The 23940-nt window shown below is 45.0% G+C and overlaps 1 protein-coding gene across 1 annotated transcript in view; it reads left to right on the forward strand.

Moving 5' to 3' along the window:
* Nucleotides 1-15175: 15175 nt before the first annotated feature.
* ATP8B1 (ATPase phospholipid transporting 8B1) overlaps nucleotides 15176-23940 on the forward strand; it is a 144379-nt gene continuing 135614 nt past the window's right edge. Inside the window, exon 1 of the mRNA XM_064294466.1 lies at nucleotides 15176-15572. The gene's annotated coding sequence lies outside the window, so the exon portion shown is untranslated. The remainder of the gene's footprint in view (nucleotides 15573-23940) is intronic.

Raw genomic sequence — 23940 nt, forward strand, 5'->3', positions numbered from 1 at the left:
TGTTTTAAGTATCTTTGATTTTTGTATTTTTATTTTTCCATTAATTAATTTTTGTTGTACTTCATAAATTATTAGTCCAAGACAGATTGGAAAAAACAAAACACAACAAAACTGGTCTTTCACTGCTGAACTACCTCATAAGGTCTCCAAGGCTGTGATCTTTATGAAAGCAGACTGCCACATCGTTCTCTCACAGAGCTGCTGGTGGGTTCCAACCACCTAAGTTTTGGTAATATGCCTATGTTATATACTGAGGAGCCCTGGTGACGCAGTGGTTAAGCCCTTGGCTGCTAACCGAAAGGTCGGTGGTTCGAAACCATCAGTTTCTCTGCAGGGGAAAGATTTGGTAGTCGGCTTCCGTAAAGATCACAGCCTTTGAAACACCATGGGTCAGCTCTACTCTGTCCTACCCAACCCAGTGCTGTTGAGCCGATTCCGACTCATAGCGACCCTATAGGACGGAGTAGAACCGCCCCACAGAGTTTCCAAGGAACGCCTGGCGGATTTGAACTGCTGATCCTTTGGCTAGCAGCCGTAGCACTTAAACACTACACCACCAGGGTTCCTAGCGGGTCACTATGAGTTGGAATCGACTCAAGAACCATGGGATTAGTTTGGTTACATATCACTACACCTGCAACTATTTGATAGTTTGTTTCCTGCTCATCTCTTCCTCCAGAGTGAAGCTCAGCAAGATAGAGACTTTCTAATTCATCTTTACATCCCTAGGTCCTGAACAGTGGCTACCAAAACCAAAAAACCAAACGCGTTGCTGTCGAGTCAGTTCCCACTCACAGCAACCCTATAGTAGATGGTCTACATTTGTTTTCCCGGAGGAAGGACTCAATGGTCAGGCATGACAAGTGAGATGAGTGGGTTTGGCTAACTAGATTTGCCTGGTTTCTTCAGTGTCCATGTGAAGTCTCCTCATCTGATGTTAGACATTTTTGTTACCAAATTTTTCTATTAACTCTCACTCTTAGCATAGGTTTGTGATGACAGCACTCATCCTGATTTTCAGAGTCCCAGGAATCCTGATAATGGAAAATACACCACCCAGCAATACTGCATGAGACCTGAGCACATGCACAAATAATCAAATAAACGACCTCTGTCCGTTTTTCATGGGCCCCTGATGGCACAGTAGTTAAGAGCTTGGCCGCTAACAAAAAGGTCATTAGTTTGAATCCACCATCCACTCCTGAGAAATCCTATGGGGCAATTCTACTCTGTCCTATAGGGTTGCTATGAGTTGGAATCTGTTCGACAGCAATGGGTTTGGTTTTTTGGTTTGGGCGCTTTTTTCATAGACATCAATATATGAAAAAATAGTGTGTCTGAAGGTTTAAAATAATGCCTTGCCTGCTGTCTTTCTAATTGTTCATTAGCTGCCACTTTATGTAGCCTGCCACCTACTCCTTGAGCCTCTTACTCAAAGTGAGGTCCCAGAATATGCAGCGTCAGCATCTCCTGGAAGCTGGTTAGAAATGCGGAATCCCAGACCTCCTGAATTGGAATCTGTACTTTAACAGCATCCCCAGGTAATTCATATGCATATCAGGGTTTGAGAAGCACACTCTGGACCAGTAGAATCACTATTTGAGAATTAGGGAAATACGAATCATTTTAGAAATATTTTCATCCAAATGATGACAATTTCAAATCTTTTTTTGGGGGGGGGTACACCAAAGGGGTAAGTTTCGTTTACCTAGAAAACTGACTGAGCTATATGAAAATGTTCACACCCCATGATGAGTTCAATTAAGCAAGAGGTCAGAAAACGTCTCTCTTACATGAATTTAGATTATGAAAAAAAAAAAAAAAAACCCAAGTCCATGAGACTTTCAGAGCTGAGTGTCCAGAAATGATATCTCAGAAAATGAATATGCCTTGAGATGAGAAAATCATGAAGACACTAAAGTGCCAAGTCTTATAAGAGATCTTCTAGATCTATGGTTCCCAACCTTGGCTGCAAATTAGAATCACCTGGCAGCAGTTGGGAGCCATGGTGACGCAGTGGCTAAGAGCTCAGCTGCTAATCAAAAGGTTGGCAGTTTGAATCCACCTGCTGCTCCTTGGAAACCCTATGGGGCAGTTCTACTCTGTCCTATAGAGTTGGAATCCACTTGACGGCAATGGGTTTGGTTTGGTTTTTGGCAGCAGATGAAACTCCTGATACCCTGGCCACACCCAACCAATTAAATCAGTATTTTTTTAAAAACTCCCAGGAGATTCTAATGTTCAGTCAAGGCTGGAGACCACTGGTCTACAGTCCTGCTTCTCAAACTTTAACATGCATATGAACCACTTGGGAATCTTGTTAAAATGCAAATTCCAGTTCATGAGGTCTGGGGTGAGCCCGAGATTCTGTATTCCTAACCAGCTTCCAGGTGATGCTGATGCTGCCGGTCCAGCTTCTGTCTCTGAGCAAGGAGGCTCAAGACGGTAGGTGGCATGCTACACAGAGCTGCAACAAAGAAACAATCTGAAGGGCAGCAGGCAAGGCATTTTTAAAAATCTTCAGACACATTGTTTCTTAGTAAATTTATGTCTGTGGAAAAAAAAAAAAAAAGGGCAGGAATCGGCAGTTTTGATTACAGAAAAACACACCCAGAACATACCCAGAGTGCTTCAGAGCAAAAGAGCCCGTGAAGTCAGGCAAAGCCACTCCTCTGGTGGGCTTCATTTGGTAATAGGAAAATGACTTACTGCCAGGGGCCCACTGACCTCCTCTCCCCATTTAACCTTAAATTGCTAGGTTGAAAAAAGAATTATTAATGCCATTCTTACGTTAGCAAGTAATCCACCACCCTCACTGCTGATGAAGCTTGAAGCAGCTGGACCGGGTCCAGGCAGATGAGGTCATTCCAACAGCCCAGGCTGAGGTGTCCTCAAAGTGACGAACAAGCTTTAGGGGGAAACGCCTTAGTGACAGCTACACAAGAGCAGTTGACCCTCTGGAGACCACTCTGGTGACCAGTTTTTCCTGGTAGAGGTACTGCCTCCCTAAAAAAATGGGAAAAAAAAACATTCCCAAGAGGAAATGAACAGTGAGTTTTTTGCTGCACTAAAATAAAAAGGTTGACACCCAGAAATAAAACAATGTAAGAAAATTCCAAAGGAAATACTCAGTCTCCATTTAGAAACATGAGAACAAGCAAATAAGAGCCCAACTGACCAATGGCAGCAGGGAAGTTCCTTTGTGAGTCTTGGCCATCAGGAAGCTTTCCTGAAAGCCCAATACAGAAATAATCTCGAGCTGATTTTGGCAAACCTTGCCTTCTGCTTCCCCCGAGCACCTGTCGCTCTTTTTCTGTGTTTCATAGGCGTTTGTGAACAGGGACTTGTCTAATAACTCTGGAATGAAAGAGGCTTGTTTTCTCAGTTCCAGAAACAGTCTAGTATTAGTGAAAAGACCCTAGAACTGAAAATTCAACAGGCCTGGGTAGAATCCTTCCTCTGCCCACTTATCAACTTTGAGCAGGTTATTTATTTATACTCTCTCAGCTTCATGTATCTCATTGCGAATATGAAGCTGTAACATCTACCTCATATGATTATTATAAGGATTACATCAGATAATGTTTGTAAAAGTATCTGATTATAGGGAGTTCACTATACATGTTGGTACCTACATCCAATCTATATTCACAACCTAGGCACTGTCCAGTGGTGGGCAAACTAGACAGTGTTGTTATTTTGTTGTGAGTTGCTGTCGAGTTGGCTCTGACTCATGGCGACCTTATGCACAACAGAACCAAACGCTGCCTGGTCATGCTTCATCCTCATGATCTCTGGGTATGTTCGAGTCCATTGTTGTGGCTACTATGCCAATCCATCTCACCGAGGGCCTTCCCACCCTCTTTGGCCTGCTACTTCACCAAACATGATGTCCTCCTCTAGCAACTGATCATTCTTGATGACACGTCCAAAGCAACCAGGTCAGACAATGTTCTGTTGAGATTCATGAGGTTTTCACTGGCTAATTTTTGCAAGTAGATCACCCAGGCCTTTCTTTCCAATCTGTCTTAGTCTGGAAGTGGGGTTTCTTTCTGAGGTGATGAGAATGTTCTAAAATTGATTGTGGAGATGTTTGAACAACTCTGTGACTTTACTAAAAAATGATTGAATTGTATACTTTAAATGGATAGATTATATGGTATGTGAATTATATCTTAATAAAATTATTACCAAAAAAAAAAAAAAGATGTGTGTCAGGGAAAAAGGGGTGACAAGAAGACCCCAGTCATAAATACTGCTGCCCACTTCCAGAATAGTCCAATGGGCATGAATGCCAAGGTGCCAAGTTTGGTCTTTTCTTACCCAGAGTCCTTGGAGAGGAAAGCACCCTGGCCCTTAACCCTACTTCTGACCCTGGCCTCTGACTCCTTCCAGACCAGACACTACTGTGGGCAGCCTTCAAGGAAAGGAAGAGAGGGGTTATTTTATTTTTCTAACCATCTCATTGCTACCTATTTCCCTCTATAGATCAGGCATGATCCATGTCCCTTGGCAGCAGCCACCACTGAACAGTGACCAAGGGAAGGACAGGAACGCCTACTCATCCTCTTCAAGTGCCACCTTCTCCAGGAAGCCAAGAATGAGTCTGAGGCCCTTCCTTTTCTTCCTACAGAAACCTGGCCTTCCTCCTTGGGAGCACTTGTCACCCTGAGCTACGATTACTTGTTTCCTTACCCATGTCCCCACCAAACCATCATCTTCTTCAGAGCGTGGATGGCATCCTGTCCACCAGGTGTGTCCCCCGCTCTACTACAGGGGCTTCACACAGAACATGCTCAGAGTCTTTACTGGATAAAAGAAAAAACAGCCCCGAGTCCATTCACAAAGATGAAACCCCGCCTTCCAAAAGACAGCTCATGAAGGCTTAGACCTGGAAAAGTCTTAAGGCCACAGCAGCCAAAACAGAGCTTGGTCTGAGAGGCCTGCTGCGGAGTCAGATACCTCAGGGTGTAAAGAAAACATGAATCAGCCTAGATGACCTTATGCTCCCCTAGAGCAGGATCACTTTCGCATTGCTCAGGTGTTGGGGATCTCGCTTCCTTCCAAAACAACTCCAGGTTGTGCACGGAGGCGACACGTCTTGACTGACCAACTTCTCATCTACCCCGTGGGGGAGGAGCAATAACCCAGCAATGCTGATACTAAGGTTTTTTTTTTCTTTTTTCTTTTTCCTTTCAATATATAGTCTGAATCTCTGGGATTCAGTGTTTAAATGAATCTCTGAGTGGGTCCCAATTTTTTAAAAAAAAATATATATACATACATACAGTTGCTACAGAGTCAATTCTAACTCATGGCAACCCCATGTGCTCCATAATGTTTTCTGATTCTCCAGAAGTAGACTGCCAGACCTTTCTTCCAAGGCAGATCTGAGCAGACTCAAATCACCAACATTTATTTAGCATTAACTGTTTGTACTACCCAGGAACTGACTGCATTCTCTCTATGTATATATATGCATACATGTATGGATATATATATGTATTTACACATACACACATATAATTTTATATAGGAAAATGGATATACACTAACCTATTTTGATTTTTTTAAAGTTAACCAAACAGAACACAAACCCGTTGCCATTGAGTCGATTCTGATTCATGGTGACCTCATGTGTTGCAGGGTAGAACTAACCCATAGGATTTTCTTGGTTACAATCTTTATGGATGCAGATTGCCAAGCCCAGCATGTCAGAGGGGTGGCTGAAGTTATTCAGCACCTCAAGAAGGAAGAACAATGTGGCGTCTGGGGCCTTAAATGCTAACAAGCGGCCATCTAAGATGCATCAATTGGTCTCAACCCACCTGGATCAAAGGAGAATGAAGAATACCTAGGTCACATGATAACTATGAGTCCAAGAGACAGAAAGGGCCACATGAACCAGAGACTTACATCATCCTGAGACCAGAAGAACTAGATGGTGCCCGGCCACAACCCATGACTGCCCTGACAGGGAGCACAACAGAGAACCCCTGAGGGAGCAGGAGATCAGTGGGATGCAGACCCCAAATTCTCATGAAAAGACCATACTTAATGGTCTGACTGAGACTAGAGGAATCCCGGCAGTCATGGTCCCCAAACCTTCTGTTGGCCCAGGACAGGAACCATTCCCGAAGACAACTCATCAGACATGGAAGGGACTGGACAATGGGTTGGAGAGAGATGCTGATGAAGAGTGAGCTACTTGTATCAGGTGGACACTTGAGACTGTGTTGGCATCTCCTGTCTGGAGGGGAGATAGGAGGGCAGAGAGCGTTAGAAACTGGCAAAATTGTCATGAAAGGAGAGACTGGAAGGGCTGGCTTATTAGGGGGAGAGGAAGTGGAAGTATGGAGTAAGGTGTATATAAGCTTATATGTGACAGACTGACTTGATTTGTAAACGTTCACTTAAAGCTCAATAAAAATTATAAAAAAAAAAAGAAGGAAGAACAAGTATGCAGACAGAAGCTATTGCAAGTGAATGTAGGAAGTGGCCTCAGTAGACTTAGGGGTCAAAGACTTTTACTTTTGGAAGTGACCTTGGAAATACCTGGTCATACACCCCCATTTTACAGATGGTAAAACCGAGTCTGTGACAGGTTCAATGACCTGAGACACACAGAGATCTAGTAGCTGGCACAGGCCTCGGACCCTGTCTCCTGATTCCTAGTCTGGGAATTGTACCACCTTTCAAGTTGTTTTTTATTTCTTTTCCACAGAGGAATAGGGTTCTTGAAGTGAGCTGAAGAGCAGAGGGGAAGAGGTGAGACTCCAGGGCCCTACCAGGGATAGAACCAGGTTTCACGGGGCGTGAAGATTATACAAAGGGGGGGGGGGGAGGGGATCTTTTTAAGAAAAAAAAAAAAAAACACTAGAAAATTAAGAATACAAAATTAGGCACAGGGCCTTGGACGGTCCCTGAAGTTTAAGCATCATTAAGTTCACGTTAAATTTATCACTCTCTCCCCGTTGCTTCCAACACAGCAGCTCCTCCAACCTGTTTTACACATGAAACTTCTGCTTCAAGGTGTTATAGTAAAAACAAAACAAAACAAACAAAAAAAAACTTTGGGACAAGGTTAAAATATAATAGGTTGAAAACCACCACTCCACACTTCACCGTCCCTCAGCACCGCCTCGGACTAGCCATTGTAACAGACACAATTACATGCCAGTGTTTAACTGCCAATATTTTTGAGAAGTTAAATTAGTTTGAGTCACAGGAAATATGCTTCTATAGGATTTAGGTGCTGGGACTCGGTGTAGTGCAGTAACCTTTGATTCACGAGATGGCGTTTGAGTAATTCTTGATCGGGTGCCCTAAACTCAGATGTCATAGATTGTTGAAATTTTAATCCAACTGGGTTTTAAAATTGCTTTCAAATGAAGCATACCTTGAAATGCCAGTATTTTTTCACGTGAGTTTTAAATACTGGAATTTACTTCCGTTACGGGGTGGGGGAAGGAGAGTCAGCCAGAAGTCTAAATACATGAGCAGTTGAGGAACCCCTTAGGAATGTGCTCATCCTAAACAGGAGATTGGAGCAACACACTTTGGGGATTACCAAACGCTTAGTAACCCAGAGGGTAAACGTGTGCACCATGAGTTTTATCAGATGCTCTTGACGTTATGGATTGTTTTTGGGTTCTAGGTAGAGAGAGGAGTATAAATTAAAGATGAAGGGTCATATCACTAACAACACTGTAAGATATTGGGATGCCTATCTCAGGGCCCTGAATGCTACGGACAGGGGGTAACACAAAAGACGGATAAGAGTCCTTTCATCTGGAATTAGATTTTCTCCTTCTTCTCCCACAGACCCAGGGACAGGGCTCTTGACTTTGAAACTCCAACTGGTGATGACAGTGCCTCAGAGAAGATGGTGGTTCTGAGCAGATGCCACCATATTTATGCCAGTGGTGGGAGCAGGAAAGTGAAGGATGCTCCCTGACTCCTATCAGACAGACCTCTTTGTAAATGCTGGTGAGGTAGCCACCAGGGACTCCCAGGCTTATCTGGGGGAACCCTGGGGAAGTCTGCACCAGCAGGTAGAGATCAGGACCAGGGAAATATAGATGATTGTCTGCCACCTCAGATTCAAATGCTGCAGTGCTAGTCAAATACTGTTCCAAAGGGACCAGGGAAACACTGCCCCAAACAGGTTAGTCCCGTAATCATCAGGAGACAGAGCACCACCAGCCAGTAAAACCAGTTGCTCTAGAGTTGGCTCCGACTCATGGCGACCCCACGTGTGTCAGAGTAGAACCATGCTCCACAGATTTTTCAATGGCTGATTTTTCAGAAGCAGATCACCAGGCCTTTCTTCTGAGGTACCTCTCAGTAGACGTGAACCTCCAACCTTTCAGTTAGGAGCCAAGCATGTTTGCACCATCCAGGGACTCCCTTGGCACAAACAGATCCACCTAATTTTTTTAAAAAAATGACTGATTAGTGTCCTACTGTATGGCTGTAAATCTATTAATAGACATCACGTCCCCTCTGGTCTTTTGCATTAAAAAACATCCTGCAACGAATGTCTAGGTACACTCACCTTTGTGTAAATGTGCAAGTCCACTTCTAGGATAAATTCTCTAGACATGAATTCTTGGGCTACAAGGCATGTATGTTTAAATTTTTGTTATGTATTTCTGAATTTCCTTCCAAAGAAGTACAATTTGCACACATACAGTAAGTGCTTGTTTCCTGGAATTTAAAAAAAAAATCTTTGCCAACGTGATCGGTGAAAATTTATTTCTCATTGTTTTATTTTGCATTTAATTTGCTTTTCTTTGGTTGGGAGAGACAACTACTCATGGTGGCTAGCAGTTTAGGAAAATAAGGACAACAGTGTTCATACACAGCACAGGCTGCTAGAACTTTATGGAAGAATCTGAATCCTATCCTTTTTATTGCTTCATTGACAGCAACAAAGACTCACATCCTAGTCTAATAAAACAGATACTTTTCTTGTACTGGGGACACACTGTTTCTATAATAAAGTAAAGAAAGGCGATCACAACCTGCAAAATAACAGAGACCAGAGAGAAAAACGGCTTTTGGAGGCCCTTAAACTAGTGGTGGGTTGTAATTGTTCAGAAATTTCTGGAAACCGATCTGATGAATGCATAGTCAACAATGGCAAATGATTAAGTAAGCCATCAGGAGAAAGTACTATACAATGATTTAGAATGATGACCGTGTAGACCATTCATTCATTCTATAAGAACTAATAAGCGCCTAGGGTGCCAGAGTTAACACTGTATGCCAAGGGAGACCAAGAAGGATAAGACCCAGTCTTGGGTTTCAAAGGGCTCACAGTGCAGTGGGGAACAAGACAGGAGAGCAGTCAACCCTAGAAGTTAGGTGGAAACCCTGGAGAAGTTAGGTGCACAATGCTTTGGGAACTGCTACCTGGGGGGACTTTCTGAGGGGAAGTCACTTTGGAGCTAAAACGTGAAGGAGGAAGAGTGGGTCAGGTAGACGAGGGAGGACAAATCAAGCAGAAGGAATAGCATGTACTATTCAGAAGTCCGAGTCTCTGGGTAGTACAAATTATTAATGAAAGGCCGGAGGTTTGAATCCACCCAGAGGTGCCTCAGAAGAAAGGCCAGGCAATCTACTTCTGAAAACTCAGCCATCGAAAATCCTATGGAGCACAGTTCTACACTGACACACATGGGGTCACCATTTGAAGGAACTGACTCGATGGCAACTGGTTAAAATTACTTCCAAATTAAAATTAAAAAAAAGAAAACCCTGTGGACAAGAGCTCTTACTCTGACACACATGGGGTCACCACGAGTTAGACTTGATGGCAACTGGGTTCAGAATTCAGTGAAATGCAAGCAGCTTGGAACCGTGGGAGCTTAGGGTGCAGGCTGGGGAGGGAGAGGGATGAGGTTTAAAAGTTAAGTGTGTTTTCATGAACAATAGTAAATGCTGGAAACAGAGCATAATATAAAACATACAAACTTCTCATTACATGAAAACATGGCTGTAAACATTAACCATGATCACAAGATGGTTTGATAAATTGTTAATTAAAATCTAAAACAATCATGCTAATTAAGTTTAAGAGTTGTGATCGTTAAGGTTGTGTGTCAACTTGGCCGGGCCACGATTCTCAGTGGTTTGGTAGTTATGATGCAGTATGCTAGTTGTATAATGATGTGATCACTTCCATGTTGAGATCTGATATAATGTGATCACCTCCAGGATGGGATCTGCTGTGAGTAGCCAATCAGTTCAAGGGGAGTTTCCTTGGGGCTGTGGCCTGCATCCAATATAGATGGACTTTCAGCAAGGCTCTTGGGCTTTTGCTCACTGTGGATCCTGCAGCTGGCTCCTGTTCATCTGCCCTCTGGTTCTTGGGACTTGAGCTATCAGCTCACCTGCCAATCTTGGGATTCATCAGCCTCCGTGTCTATGAGCTAGCAGCCTGCCAGCTTACCTGCCGATCTTGGCATTTGTTAGCCTTCAAAGCCTGTGAGCCAGAGGTCTGTTTTCTGATCTGCCAGTGGGAGGCTCGCCAACCCCTGCAGCTATGTGAGTCAGGAGAAGCCTCTAGCCTGACCCAATGACTTGGGACTTTCTAGCCTCTACAATGGTATGAGCCATTTCCTTGACATAATTTTTTTTTCTATATATATATATATACATATATATAGATGCCTCACTGGTTTTACCTGTCTGGAGAACCCAGCCTAAGACACTGATGTTTTATTAACACCAGTTCAATGTAATGTTCATTACGTTCCATATAGGCAGTAGTTTATTAAAATCTGCTTTTTGTAGAAAAAAAAAAAAAATTGTAGACTAAACCTATGTTTTTACATACTCATGAATGTGAATTTTAATAGCATGCTAATGAATAAAAAAAATGAATAATACCTCCTTTAAAATACTGAAGTTGTCAAGGATTTCATTTTATTTGGATCTACAATCAATGCCCATGGAAGCAGCAGTCAAGAAATGAAATGACATATTGCACTGGCCAAATCTGCTGCGAAAGATCTCTTTAAAATGTTGAAAAGCAAAGGTGTCACTTTGAGGACTAAGGGGCACCTGACCCAAGCCATAATATTTTCAATCACCTTATATGCATGGGAAAGCTGGACAATGAATAAGGAAGACCAAAGAAGAACTGTCGCCTTTGAATTATGGTATTGGTGAAGAATATTGAATATACCATGGGCTGCCAAAAGAACAAACGAATCTGTCTAGGAAAAAGTACAGCCAGAATGCTCCTCAGAAGCTAGGATGGCAAGACTTCATCCTGTGTACTTTGGACATGTTATCAGGATGGACCAGTCTCTGGAGAAGGACATCATGTTTGGTAAGGTAAAGCGTCAAGCAAAAAGAGAAAGACTCTTGATGAGACGGATTGACACAGTGACTACAACAATGGGCTCAAGCATAGCAATGATGATGAGGATGGCACAAGACCGGGCAGTGTTTCATTCTATTGTACAGAGAGTTGCTATGAGTTGGAACCAACTCAATGGCACCTAACGTTAAGCATGAATGACTGCCAAAATAATTGTGGCACACATTTTGTTACCTGATGTTTCATGCATCTCTTACAATTCACTAATCCAATGCTGTAATTTCTTATGTTGGCTAGAGGAAAAAAAGTCACTTAAGTGATATTAAAAAAAAAAAAAAATTGTGGGAAGCCTAGTAAGTCAAAAGGAATGTGGAAAATTATTTGTGCATCTATATATGTTGTTTGAAATACCATTTAAAAAGAAGTGGGGCAGACTATTTGAACCTTCTAATTTCATTTATTGCAAAGACAGGTTCACATAATAGTTACCTTCTTATCAGGTTTTAAATCTGAAGTTGGTCTAGACGATGGCTGTGAAGAATTCGCCTTCCAGCTGAGTTAATCTTGACCGCCAAGCATGGGTTACAATAGCACCTGGTGAGGCAAGAAGCCATTCCCATTGGCAGTAAATGCTTTAGGTTTAGCAAAGAACTAAATTCAGGCAGTATTACCTCCCTTTAAGTATATCTTTCATCCCTTAGCTCTTATCTTGTAGGAAAAAAAAAAATTCTAGGAAATAAATTTTCAGTAAAACTGAGCTAATCCTCTTGGCAGTTCCCCCAGCGTTGATACTCACATCACGTAAATATGCACAGTAGTGTTGCCAAGAAAAGGAAAAGGTGGGAAAAAAAAAGTTGGAGGAAATTACAAGCTACAAAAGCTGAGAAGCAGTGCTACCCTTTTTTAGAAAGAGCTGTTTTCTGTTAAATGTAAGTATTTTCCTCAGCACCTTGCCAGGTAAGGTGTTGGCTATTAAATGGGGGTGGCTTCTAAATAAAACCAGAGTGCTCATTCAATTCCATCTGAGAAAGAATCACCCAAGTTGGTGGTATGAGGGCTGCTGCCAGGAACAAAGAAACCTTCTTTCAAGTGACTCATGTAAGGCAGTTCAAAATCAGCCCCTGTTGCATGCATGAGACACTTTCAATTATTAACCTGGCAAGGCACCCCAAAATTTGGCACAGTTCTTCCAGAGAGGGCAAAGGTCAGGACTTGCATACAGCTTCCAGTTGAGCCACTTCCTCCATCAGCAACACTCACAGACCTGCTGGGAGTGTATCCTTCTCAAAGACCAGGAAGGTGTAGAAGGCGGCTGATGTGACGGAAACCCCGAGGCAAGATCCGAACCTGCCCTAGTCCAGTGGGTTCCACATGAAGTGAGTTCCCACAGGATTTCTCTGTCTAGGGTGAAACTCCCTTAACTCCCATGCAAGTCGTTTTCAAAAATATAACTCTTCACGAAGCCCATCCTGACCAAACTACTGAAAATGAGCTCATTCTCCCACTTCCTATCTCTTCAGCTTCCCGTATTTTTATTACTTTAATGTACGTATTTTAAGTGTACAGATCTTACATATGTATACATGCATATAACCATCTCCCAGATCAACATACAGAACTTTTATAGCACCTCAGAAAGTTTATTCAGGGGCCTCTTCTCAGTTAATCTTGCTCTAATTTTTCAAAGTGGCTCAAATGCTCAAACACTCAACTACTAGCCAAAAGGTGGGTGACGTGAACCACCCGGAGGTGCCTTGGAAGATAGGCCTGGACATCTGCTTCAGAGAGGTCACAGCCTTGAAAACTGGAGGAATCTACCCTGCACACATGGGGTTGCAATGAGTGGGAAATGACTCCACCAAAACTAATAGCAACAACAATCACGTTTAACACCAATTTGCCTGATTGGTGCACTGATGTATCCCAAGCACCTAGGGACATAGAAGGCAAGCAATAAATTTTGCTGTGTGAATTAATCTGTTAAACAATACCCACCATGCCCCTATCCCCCCCACCCCCACTCACACACCTAAAAGTGGTCTGTAAGAGGAGGAGCTTAGCTTGTAATCTTCAGTGTCCACATGGGAGTGTTATATGCAGCCATAAGAATGTGGTCATCAGATCTGGGTGTGGGGGTGGACTGTGTCTGATGTAGTCTCTATGCAATGTTTCCCTGGACAAATTAAGCACTTTATAGTCATCTAGAGTCATCTCTGGATTTCCAGGTTTTGCAGCCATTTCCCTTGATAGGGGCAGAGCCCTCACAGAGCACCCTCCTCCTGCCGACTCCACTGTTCCTACTAACATCATCACTCAGTCTTGAGAACTTGGCTTATCTCCCATGCTTCCTTCTGCCAATTAGTTGCCAGGTTCTGGCCACGCTACATCCTGGCCATTTCTCTTCATGGTGTCTCTCAGATCCCCCTCTCCTTTCACTTCCACTGCAACTCCTTTCAGCCCACTTTGTCACTGCACTAGCCTTCAGATGGTGTCCCCACTCCCCGTTCAGGCTTATCGTCTTCCAAAAGGTCCTGATTATCTTCCCTAAAATACCGCCTTGGTCATGTCACTCCTCTGGTCATAAACTTTCGGTGATTCGCAGGTGCTACCAAAAACAAGTCAAAACTCTTTAGTTTTGCATTCACAGGCTTCCGGGCCCAAACTCCCTCATTAATTGATGTGTAACTGCTACTCTGCCAGCGTGGTCTATTCCGTTGTCATTAAATACATCTGGCAACTTCTTGCCTTTGTGTCTTTTCTCTATTGTTGGGTTCAGAAATTAAAGTGTTGGGAGGAACTATTTGAGATCATCTGGTCCAACTGAATTTTACAGATGGGGAAACTGAGGCCCAGAGAGATGAAGTAACTGATCAGCACCACCTAGTCAAAGAGCAAGTTTGACTAAGAAAAAGGAAGCCCAGGTCTGTTATGGGTTTCACAGTGTCAGCTGGGCCCTCCATATACATGAAGATCAAATTCGTAGACCACTCATGCTTCCAGTGCTCTATCCGCACAACTCTGATCACTAAAACTGTGAATCTGAGTCCCACCTCAAGCACCGCCTCATCGGGGAAGCTTCCCTGACTCCCCGCATTGGGAAACTGAACTCTCAGGGGACTTGATTTGAGCCTCTCCAGTCTTTGAGATAAAATGGATGCTTGCGGGTAAGCCCTATCTCCCATACTACCGCTTTGGCTTTCTTTCATTCTTATCCCAGTGGCTTTGCCCACAGTAGCTGAGCAATAAAAGTCTACGGAACCGCGAGTTTACAGGTGTGAGGCGTATAAAGTATATACCGCCGGGGAGGCGCAGTTCACACGCCCAAACACCAGCCAGCAACGATGCACGCGAGGACAAAATTTCCAACCACACCGCTTGGTTCATATACCGCGCTTTAGCTCCTTTTGACCCCCAAACCGGTAAACGCCAAGGAGTTTGGTCTCAGCAGAAAACCTGCTTGCTGCGATACAGGATAAGTTTCTTGAAATCTTTTGGCGCCGTGTCTTCCCCCACCCTGTGAGCGACGAACCGCGACGCGCATTCGGTGACCGATCGCGAAACGTGACTTGGCATCGAGAGGGCACGGCTCGCCTTACCGAGGGAGCTCAGGTCCCGGGCGCGCCGCTGCCTCGCCAGCTTTCCGGGCTGGCGCGGTCACAGACCCCTGGCAGCAGCCAGGCCGGCGGAGGGCGACGGGAAAGTGACGCGGCCGCGGGGCGGGGAGCGCCGGGGGAGCCATAGCACCCAAACAGCCTGGACGTGGGTAGATGAGGCGCAGGGGGACGCTCGGGAAGGGCCGGGGGGTCCACCTGCCCCGCGACCAGCAGAGGGGGTAGGTTGGGGCTGGAGCGGTCCTCTCCGCCCCAGAGAGGCGAGAGGGAGGGCGGATCGCCGGGCCCGCCCCCAGCCCCAGTCCTGCCGCGCGGTCGCGGCGCAGCCTGAGGGAGACGAGAGGCACCACCCGGAGCGGAGAAACCAGTTTGGCAGGTCCCAGGGAGCGGAGGAAGGGCGCTCGGACGCGGGGCGGGGAGGTGGAGAGCCATTGGCGAGCTGCGAGGGCCGAAGGAACCGCAGGAGCCGCCGCCAACTGGACACGCAGCCCGGGGCCCGGGCCAGCCCCCGTGCGCCATGAAGCGCTAGCACGGCGGCAGGGCTGGGCTGGGCCGGGCGGCCAGGTGCGCAGCGAGCTCGGAGCGGCGCGCACCCGGTGGATACCCCAGCCGGGGCCGAGGAGCGCCAGGTAAGGAAGGGGCGCTGCGCCGGGGCTCGCCGACTCCCTCCACTCCGTCGGCCTCGCAGGGTCTCCGGGTCCCCCGGCTGCCCTCGAGGCGGCCAACTCGGAACCCCGGGATGCAGCAGCTGTCCGCGCCCTCAGGCTGCGGAGCCGGCACGGGTAGGATCTGGGCGCAGGCGCCGCAAGCCCCGCAGTCTTGGGGAGGGAGAGGCAGTGCTGGTGAGGCTGGCGCTCCGTGGAGGGTCCTTGAGGTTTTCATCTGCCAGGAGGAGAGGGAGCCGGAGCCGAGAGCTCGCGGGAGGTGTTTTGGTTCTTCGCCCGTTTGTTGCGCACATGTCCCGGGCTAAGCGCCAAGGGCCGCTGGGGAGTGCCACTGGCTTCTCTGCGGTGGCCTACGCCCCCCCGGGACCTCCCCTGGCCTGGGTTTGCTGAACCCCCAGCTCTTTGGGGGTCTATGCCAACGTGTCCGAAATCGACCTTAGGGTCAAATGCACATAGCCGTGGCTGCACCTGCGGGAGGGATGGAGGAGTTATGGTCGCCTCCACCGCCCCTGCTACGGTGTCCAGGCACCCCCTGACGTTTTCTGAGCCCTTTAATGCGAGTTGAGGGGAAGGTGATGGAGAAAAGGGACACTTTTCCCGGTGACTGCAGGGTGGTGCCGGCCAGCTCCCATGGCACTGCGCCAGACCACCTCCTTCTCCGCCTCAAGTTGATGCCCAGCGCTGTCATCTCGCTGTGTGCATGCGGAGTGGTCACTTGGGCAGGGGGTGTTTCAGGAAAGCGCGGATTCTTTAACTCCTCGCTTCTCCCCCACCCTCAAGTAAAAGAAAAGCCTCGAAGCGCCTGCTCAGCTTCTCCAAGGGGGTGTGGAGGCTCGGAGCGCAGACTGTGACTGGCGGCGGGCGGGGGGGGAGATGCAGTAGGGACTCAAAATGGGGGGAGGGGGGACGCGCGCAAGTAAAAAGTCCGGCCGCCTTTCCGCCCTCTGTGTCCCCTCAACTCCACTGGACCGCCTTGGCCTGGCCTGCCCGCGCTGCCACTGATGAGCTCTAGGTCCTCCTTGGGGAGCTCGGAGAGCTTTGGACTCTGAATTTCCCTCCCGGAAACCGCTCGCTCAGTTGGCTTGAAAAAAGATGGGCGCCCGTCTTCCTGGTTGCACTGCCTTCAAAATTTCTGCCCCCCCCGCCCCCCCAGTATAGACATGTCGTGGGGTTGGCAACCAATGTCACAAAACAATAGGTGTCCTAATTGTTTAATGAGAAGTTTGTTCTGTAAACCGTCATCTAAAGTACAGTTTTTTAAAAAAGCGAATAAAATGCTTTGTAACAGTAAAAAAAAAACAAAGACTATCAATGCCTTGTGCTTTGGTTATTCCAGTACAATTTTTAACGTGGTTCCAAAAAAAAAAAAAATTCTGCCCCCCACCCCTTCAGAATTAAATGAGACAATATGTACAGGCAAAATGCTTGGAAGACCACCTGGCACACTGCAGCTTACTGCTTTTAGGAACAAAAACTAAAAAAGACGCGTTAAAAGGTCTCCAGTGGTAGTCAACACAAGTGCGTATAAAAAGGAGAAAAACACAAAATGTAAAGTAAAAGCTGTGATTTTTATCTTCTGGGAGTACTTTTGTGTCCTAAAATGCCACTCATTGATTCTGGGACTGTCATCGAAGGCCTTATTAAAACCTATGATAGTAATGTGTATACGGGGCAAAAGGTGATTGATGGTTATTAGCTGATGAATTTCTGAGAGAGAAGTCACCTGCCAGCACTTAGTCCTCTGACTTCTCTTACGGATTTGTATTGTGTAGCGGAGGTGTCCTTGTTCTAATTTTAGGTAAGAAATTGCAACCTCTTTGATCCCCTGTCATATTCTAGTGTCTGTGTTTGGTTTTTCAGTGAATAAACACAGTGCTTGGTGAATTTTAGTGATTCTCTGTATACATGACTGAGGTGCAAACAAGATGACTGCAGCTTCAGACTAGTGCCTGCAAGTGCCACTTGAGCGACCGCAGCTCTGGCTGCTTTCAAGCTTTCTGGTTTTTAAGAAAAATACTTACCTTTATTGTTGTTAGTGCCCTTGAGTTGATTCCGACTCATGGCAACCCCACATGTAAAGAGTAGGATGGCTCTCCATGAGGTTTTCAAGGCTGTGACCTTTAGGAAGCAGATCGCCAGGCCTGTCTTCTGAGAGGCCACTGGATGGGTTCCACTGCAAACTTTTCTTCTAACCTTTTGCATCCCCCAGGGACTACATACCTTTATGCTTATAATTATTTGTTAGTGGTAGAACTGTGAGAGTTTGTTTTTTAATTGATGCTTTAAAATAATGATTTGGTAAGGCCAAAGAAGTCTTCCGGTGTAGGTCACGTTCAGGGCTGGCTCCATGTTTAGGCCAGATTTCAGTCTCTGGGATCTCAGGATTAATGGCACTGACCAGATTGCCCTGTAGAAGGTTTCTTCTTCTTTTTTTTTTTTTTTCCCCCTTTCTCTCTCTCTTTCTTCCCTCCCTCCTTTTCTCCTTTCCATCTTTCCTTTTAAAGAAAGCTGTGAAAAACATATGAATTTAGATTCCCACAGATTTCAGTTCTTTTACTTATTCAGTATATATCCTTGGATGAATACTTAAATTTTCTGAACCTCAGAGGAAACCTCAAACCCAATTTGCTCATCTGTTAAAAAAAAGAAGAAATATCTCCTTGGGTTGTTGAGAATTAAATGAATGAACATGTGAAAATCCCTTGCAGATAGCATGAGTCGAAGTATTTTCTATTTTATTAAGCTGGTTTTTAAAATTGGAATCGACTCAATGGCAATGGTTTGTTTTGTTTTTTTAAAATAGTGTGATGCCTGGGTATTTGGTATATTTTTAATATTTTAATGTTATTGCCTTAACAGTCTGAATTCCATTTTTTTTCATAAGCTACATTCATGGAATACAGATGATTCTCACATCTCTAGAGAGATTTTAATCTAGTTACCTTTGTTTTTTAGTTTCAATCATTTCTCATGTATAAAAGGAGCCTGTGCTGTTAGGAACGTAGAGGAACTCGCTTCTTAGATACCAGAAAAAGTTTTATGGGAGCCATTTGTGTCCTGTATCTCTGAAGAGAGGCGCCTTTAAAGTTTTCTAAGCACTTGATTTTAGAATCTGCTTCTATATTTACTTCTAGGTTAGGCTCCTGGGAAGTTTTTCTTTGTGGAATCTTTAGGTTAACTCCGGAGTTTTCAGGTCCTTTTGTTGGCATCATTCAGTTAGATGAACTGTATCCATGCCTGTAGGCCTTTTATTGCACTTATTAAGATGAGTGAAGATGAATTTGCTGCTGCTGATACGGTTGTGTGCCATGGAGTTAATTTTGACTCACGGCAACCCTGTAAGACAGAGTAGAACTGCCCTTTAGGGTTTCCTAGCTGTAACCTCCACGGGAGCAGATCACCAGGTCTTTTCTCCCAAGGAGCAGCTGGTGGGATCACACCACCAGCCTATTGGTTAGCAGCTGAATGCATAAGAGTTGTAATAACAGAAAAAGAAGGTACTTTATTTTTCTTCATTCTGTTAGCTGAACTATTCACAAATTGTCTTCCCTGTGCCCAGCTAAAATTATACCCAATATAAGATTGTCTGAGGTTCCGTATCATCGAAGAGCTGGAATAACGGAGAAAGAGTCTAGAAAGCACATGTGTCTGTCCATGTTTCTCATTCTTATTAGAAAACAAAGGACTTCTTATCATTTGCTCATTTAGGAGCACATTAGTACTTTTATTGATACTTTAAAGGCATTGCGCTTTTTAATAAACTGTCATCCAAACCACCCACAGTTGGAACTCGGTTTGATAACCCCAGGAACACTGAGCTCAGAGGCCACAGTAAGCTAGAGGTAGGCAGGACAAGCTGTGAGGTCCTGTGAGCTAGGTTGGAGCCAAGGCCTCACTGCTTCCTAGCTGTATCACCTGGGGCAAGTTGCTTAATCTCTCTACTCTTCAATTTCTTCATCTGTTAAGATGGGGTAATAATAGTATTACCTCCTAAAGTTGTGTGATGAGGTTCTAAGGGCCTAGCACAGAGCTTAATAAAAGGCAGCAATGGAGATCGTTATGTTGTTGTTGGTGTTGCTCAGTAAGCATTATTGCTCATCCAGAAGTTGCCTTTCTTCCAGGTTATGTAGGAAATAGAAACCACTCTGCATGTTAGTGTTTATTTAGCGAACATTTAAAGAGTGCCTATTTTGAGAAGTCCCTGCGCAGCTGAAACAGTTAAGTGTTTGGCTGTTAACCAAAAAATTGGCTCAAACCCACCCAGGAATGCCTCGAAAGATTGAAAAATCAACCATTGAAAATCCTAAGGAACACAGTTCTACGGTGAAATGCACGGGTCGCCATGAGTTGGAAGCGACTCAGAAGGCAACGGATTGGGGTTTTTTTGTTTTGTTTTGTTCCAGGCACTAGAGAGAATGAGTCTCCTGAGTCAGAGAGCAAGGTTCTAGAACACCTGCATCTGTGGGGTGGCATGGAGGGCTGGGGTTTGGGTGTCTGGTGACTTCTTACCTTGCACTAGGGTTGTGCACACTTAGTTACAGCTCCGAGGGGCCCTGGCTACTCTGTCCCCGGGGTGCTACCTCTCCCTGCATGATGGAGGCCGGGTGTGGGGGTCATGCTAACCTGTGCTGTACCTCTTTATTCTCTGCCATCAGTCCCCCTCTCTTCTTCTCTCTCCTCATCCTTCACACTCCTATTTTAAAAAAAATTTCCTGTTCAAAACTCAGTTAGGAGTTTCTGAACCTTGTGGCTCCTTTGAAGGATCACTGCTCTCTGCCTAGTTTCCCAGCCGTGGAACCGAGGTAAATGTAGCCTGAGGGCAGCAGAGAAAGCACCTTGGTACAAATCTCATTTGTTTGTTTATCTTTATAAATAGCCTGAACCCCCCCGTCCAGCACTGTGCTGGGGACGACCCCCTACTTCACAGAGCCTGCGAAGTTCGCAGATAGACAAGCTGGGTTTGTTTCTTCTTTGGTAAGAAAGCAGGTGAGGTGTTCTCATTCCTCCCGCTCTGGACATTGGGGTCCCTCTGAATCAAGGGTGCTTGCCTTAGACCTACGAGGATGTCCCAGACTGTTTCCCCTCTGAAGGTTTGCATTTCCCCTCAGTGCTGTCTGAGTTAAGGAATTTGTGTTGAATAGGTGAGGGCTGGGCATGGAGGCTCTGACGGATCTGTTGTGGAAGGCCACCTTCTCCTTCTGGGAAGAAGCACTCCCGGGGGATAGGGTCATCCTTGTGCTGGGGTGGCCCTCCTCTTCCTCAGTGTGGCCAGGAAGCCTGCCTCTGCCTGTCACTTTTGCCTTGAGTATGCCTGTAGCTTGACCTTTGGCTGATAGCTTTGGTCTTTATTTACAGGACGGTCGTTTATGGCTTTCTCACTTTGCCTGGTGGCTTTTGTTCCACCAGAGTTGAGGTTTGTTTGATTTAGGGAAGCCTGTGCTGGAAATCAGTTTTCTAACCTTTGCTCAAAATGAGCTGATCTAGAAAATCCTTATTGGAACGACTCAGACACCAAGCATGGTCCTCACACAGAATCTGAACGCCTACTCCTGCTGTTTGGGACAACTCCCATGGGTTAGATGCGTTTTGTAGAGTGTGGTGTGATTTGTACACAAACCCTAACCCTGAGGCCTTTCTCTGACATCTCTATGTATGGTCTGTGGATCCAGAAGAAATGCTTACCATTTTCCATAAGAAAATAGATAACCATTTGATTTGGGTGGCGTAGGTAGTCTCTCATATGGCGAGAGGGATTAGGTCTTGTATGTTTCATGTTAGAAGGTGGTGCGAACAGTTAAACACTTGACTAGTAGCCGAAAGGTTGTCATTTGGAACCTACCCAGAGGCACCTGGAAAGACAAGCCTGGCTACCTGCTTCCAAAGGGTCAAGGCCTTGAAAACACTATGGAACAGTTTCAGTCTACGCACTTGGGGTGGCCATGAGTAGGAATTAACTGGATGGTGACTAATAATAATAACCTCCGTCTTGGAAAACAGAAGTGTGGGTTCCCTAAGTCAGGTACTAGCAGCTGCTACATAAACCTCCAGAGATTTTCCTAAAACAAGGGACCTGGTGTGTGGAGTTCGCCAGATTACAGCGATCCTGAGGGTTAAATCTGTGTTCTGTTTTTGGTACCAGAACAACTTTTGGCAGGGGTGAGAGGGTTCCTTGTGATCTCACCTTTTTAGTATGGAATTTATTTCATGGGAGTTTTTGAGATCTTATTTAATTGGGTAAAACTTTTCTGTCAGATAAAATGGTTAAGATGGGCAAGGACATGTCATATTTAGTACCACGCTTTCCTTCAAAACAGTTCGGCAATAGGAACATAGGAATGTAGGGAAGGAATGGCTGCCACTCTTGAAAGGGCAACACGCAGGAGGATGGTTGTGTTGAGACATGTGAGGAGCGCCGTACGCTTCTTTTCATCTGCACTGCTCCTAGAGCTGACAGGTGATCGCCCTCTGTCACCCAACTGGCCTGTGGTATGGCTGACACTGTACTTGGTGCCAGGGCTGGTAAAGCTCAGGAGACGTGACCTCATGGTCAGGCAGCCTCTGCAGACCACAGCCAGCTTCCAGAGACGGCATTGCATAGTGGAGAGAAAACATCTTACCTTTCCTCCAGAATTACTTGGATTTAAAAAAAAAAAATTTTTTTTTTGATGGCAGGGAGTAAGGGGGGAATTTTACAATGTGAGGGAAAAAACGATATTTAAATATTCAAAAATTGGATACTTAAAAGCCAGGTTGTTTTCTACTCCATGGTTTTGACTCAGTTATAGACTCTTCTAGAATAGTGGAGTTATCAAATGTTGCATGTCTGTAATAATGTCAAACCCATTACTGTCCAGTTGACTCCAACTCATAGCAACCCTAAGGGACAGAGTAGAACTGCCCCATAGCGTTTCCAAGGTGTGGTTACTGGATTCGAACTGCCAGGCTTTCAGCTAGCAGCCAAATGCTTAACCACTGCACCACCAGGGCTCCACTTACATGAATAGCTGTATAAAAACCGGAAATCTTTGTATAACAATTAGTTGTTAGTCCATTAGGTTAAAGATATCTTAATCTATATTTTTTAGGGAGTAGCAGAATCTCAGGAGTGTATACTCATGCTGTGTTCTTAAAATTAGCCAGAATAAGGTTTTTCATGTTTAAAAAGCAGGTTTTTTTTTTTTTTTTTTTAAGTAAAGAAAAAAAAATCTTCAAAGCAGAATTTCCTGGATTTTACTCTACTTTTCGATCCCATGCCAGTCACAGCCACAGAGAGGATATTGGGTCTAACATTGCTAATCTCTCAGAGGTTTGATAGTTAATTTGTATACCCCAAATTGATTTAGAATGTTTTCATCAGTCTTATGCTCCTCCCCTTATGAGGAGAAACTTTGGGAAAATTCTCAAAAGGTCAATTTGAGAACCTCAGGCTGTGTGAGTCGTGACTTGAGTAGAATCTAGTGTGTTCTGGACCTTTGAGGCCACTTGGACCAACACCCTTTTTAAAGCTGAAGAAAGTTTGCTCTGGCCCTATATTCTTGGTTAAGTATTTGCTTTATTCCTGAGTTCTAGCTTCAGTGGCCAATGAAGTAAACCAGTGGCTTCTCCTGTAGAACTTCCTGTCTCCTAAGCCATTCCACAGAGCAGACCCTCCATAATGTGGTCATTCCTCAGACCTTTACAAATTCTAAAGCACAAACCCAGACCTCACTCATTCAGTCTGTCAGTCAGATGTTCAACAGATATTTATGGAGCATATTCTATGTTCCAGGCACTGTTCTAGTCACTTGGTCTTTATCATTGAATAAAGAAGATAAAGGGCCTGCCCTCACAGAGGTTACAGTCTAAGACAGGGTAGGACAGTAAATAATAAATGTAATAAGTAAATTGTATAACATTGTCATGGATTGAATCATGTCTCCCAAAAATATGTGTCAACTTGGGTAGGCCATGATTCCCAGTGTTATGTGATTGTCCGCCAGTTTGTCATCTGATGTGATATTTCTGTGTGTTGTAAATCCTACCTCTAAGATGTTAATGAGGCAGGATTAGAGGCAGTTATGTTAATGAGGCATAACTCAGTCTATAAGATTAGGTTATGTTTTAAGCCAATCTCTTTTGGGATATAAAAGAGAGAGGTAAGCAGAGAGACGGGGGACCTCATACCACCAAGAAACAAGAACCAGGAGAATAGTACATCCTTTGGATCCGGGGTCCCTGTGTTGAGAAGCTCCTTAACGAGGGGAAGATTGATGACTAGGACCTTCCCCAGAACTGATAGAAAGCCTTCCCCTGGTGCTGGCACCCTGAATTCGGACTTCTAGCCTCCTAGACT

Source organism: Loxodonta africana, chromosome 11 (genome assembly GCF_030014295.1).
Source record: "Loxodonta africana isolate mLoxAfr1 chromosome 11, mLoxAfr1.hap2, whole genome shotgun sequence".
NCBI classification, from domain to species: Eukaryota; Metazoa; Chordata; class Mammalia; order Proboscidea; family Elephantidae; genus Loxodonta; species Loxodonta africana.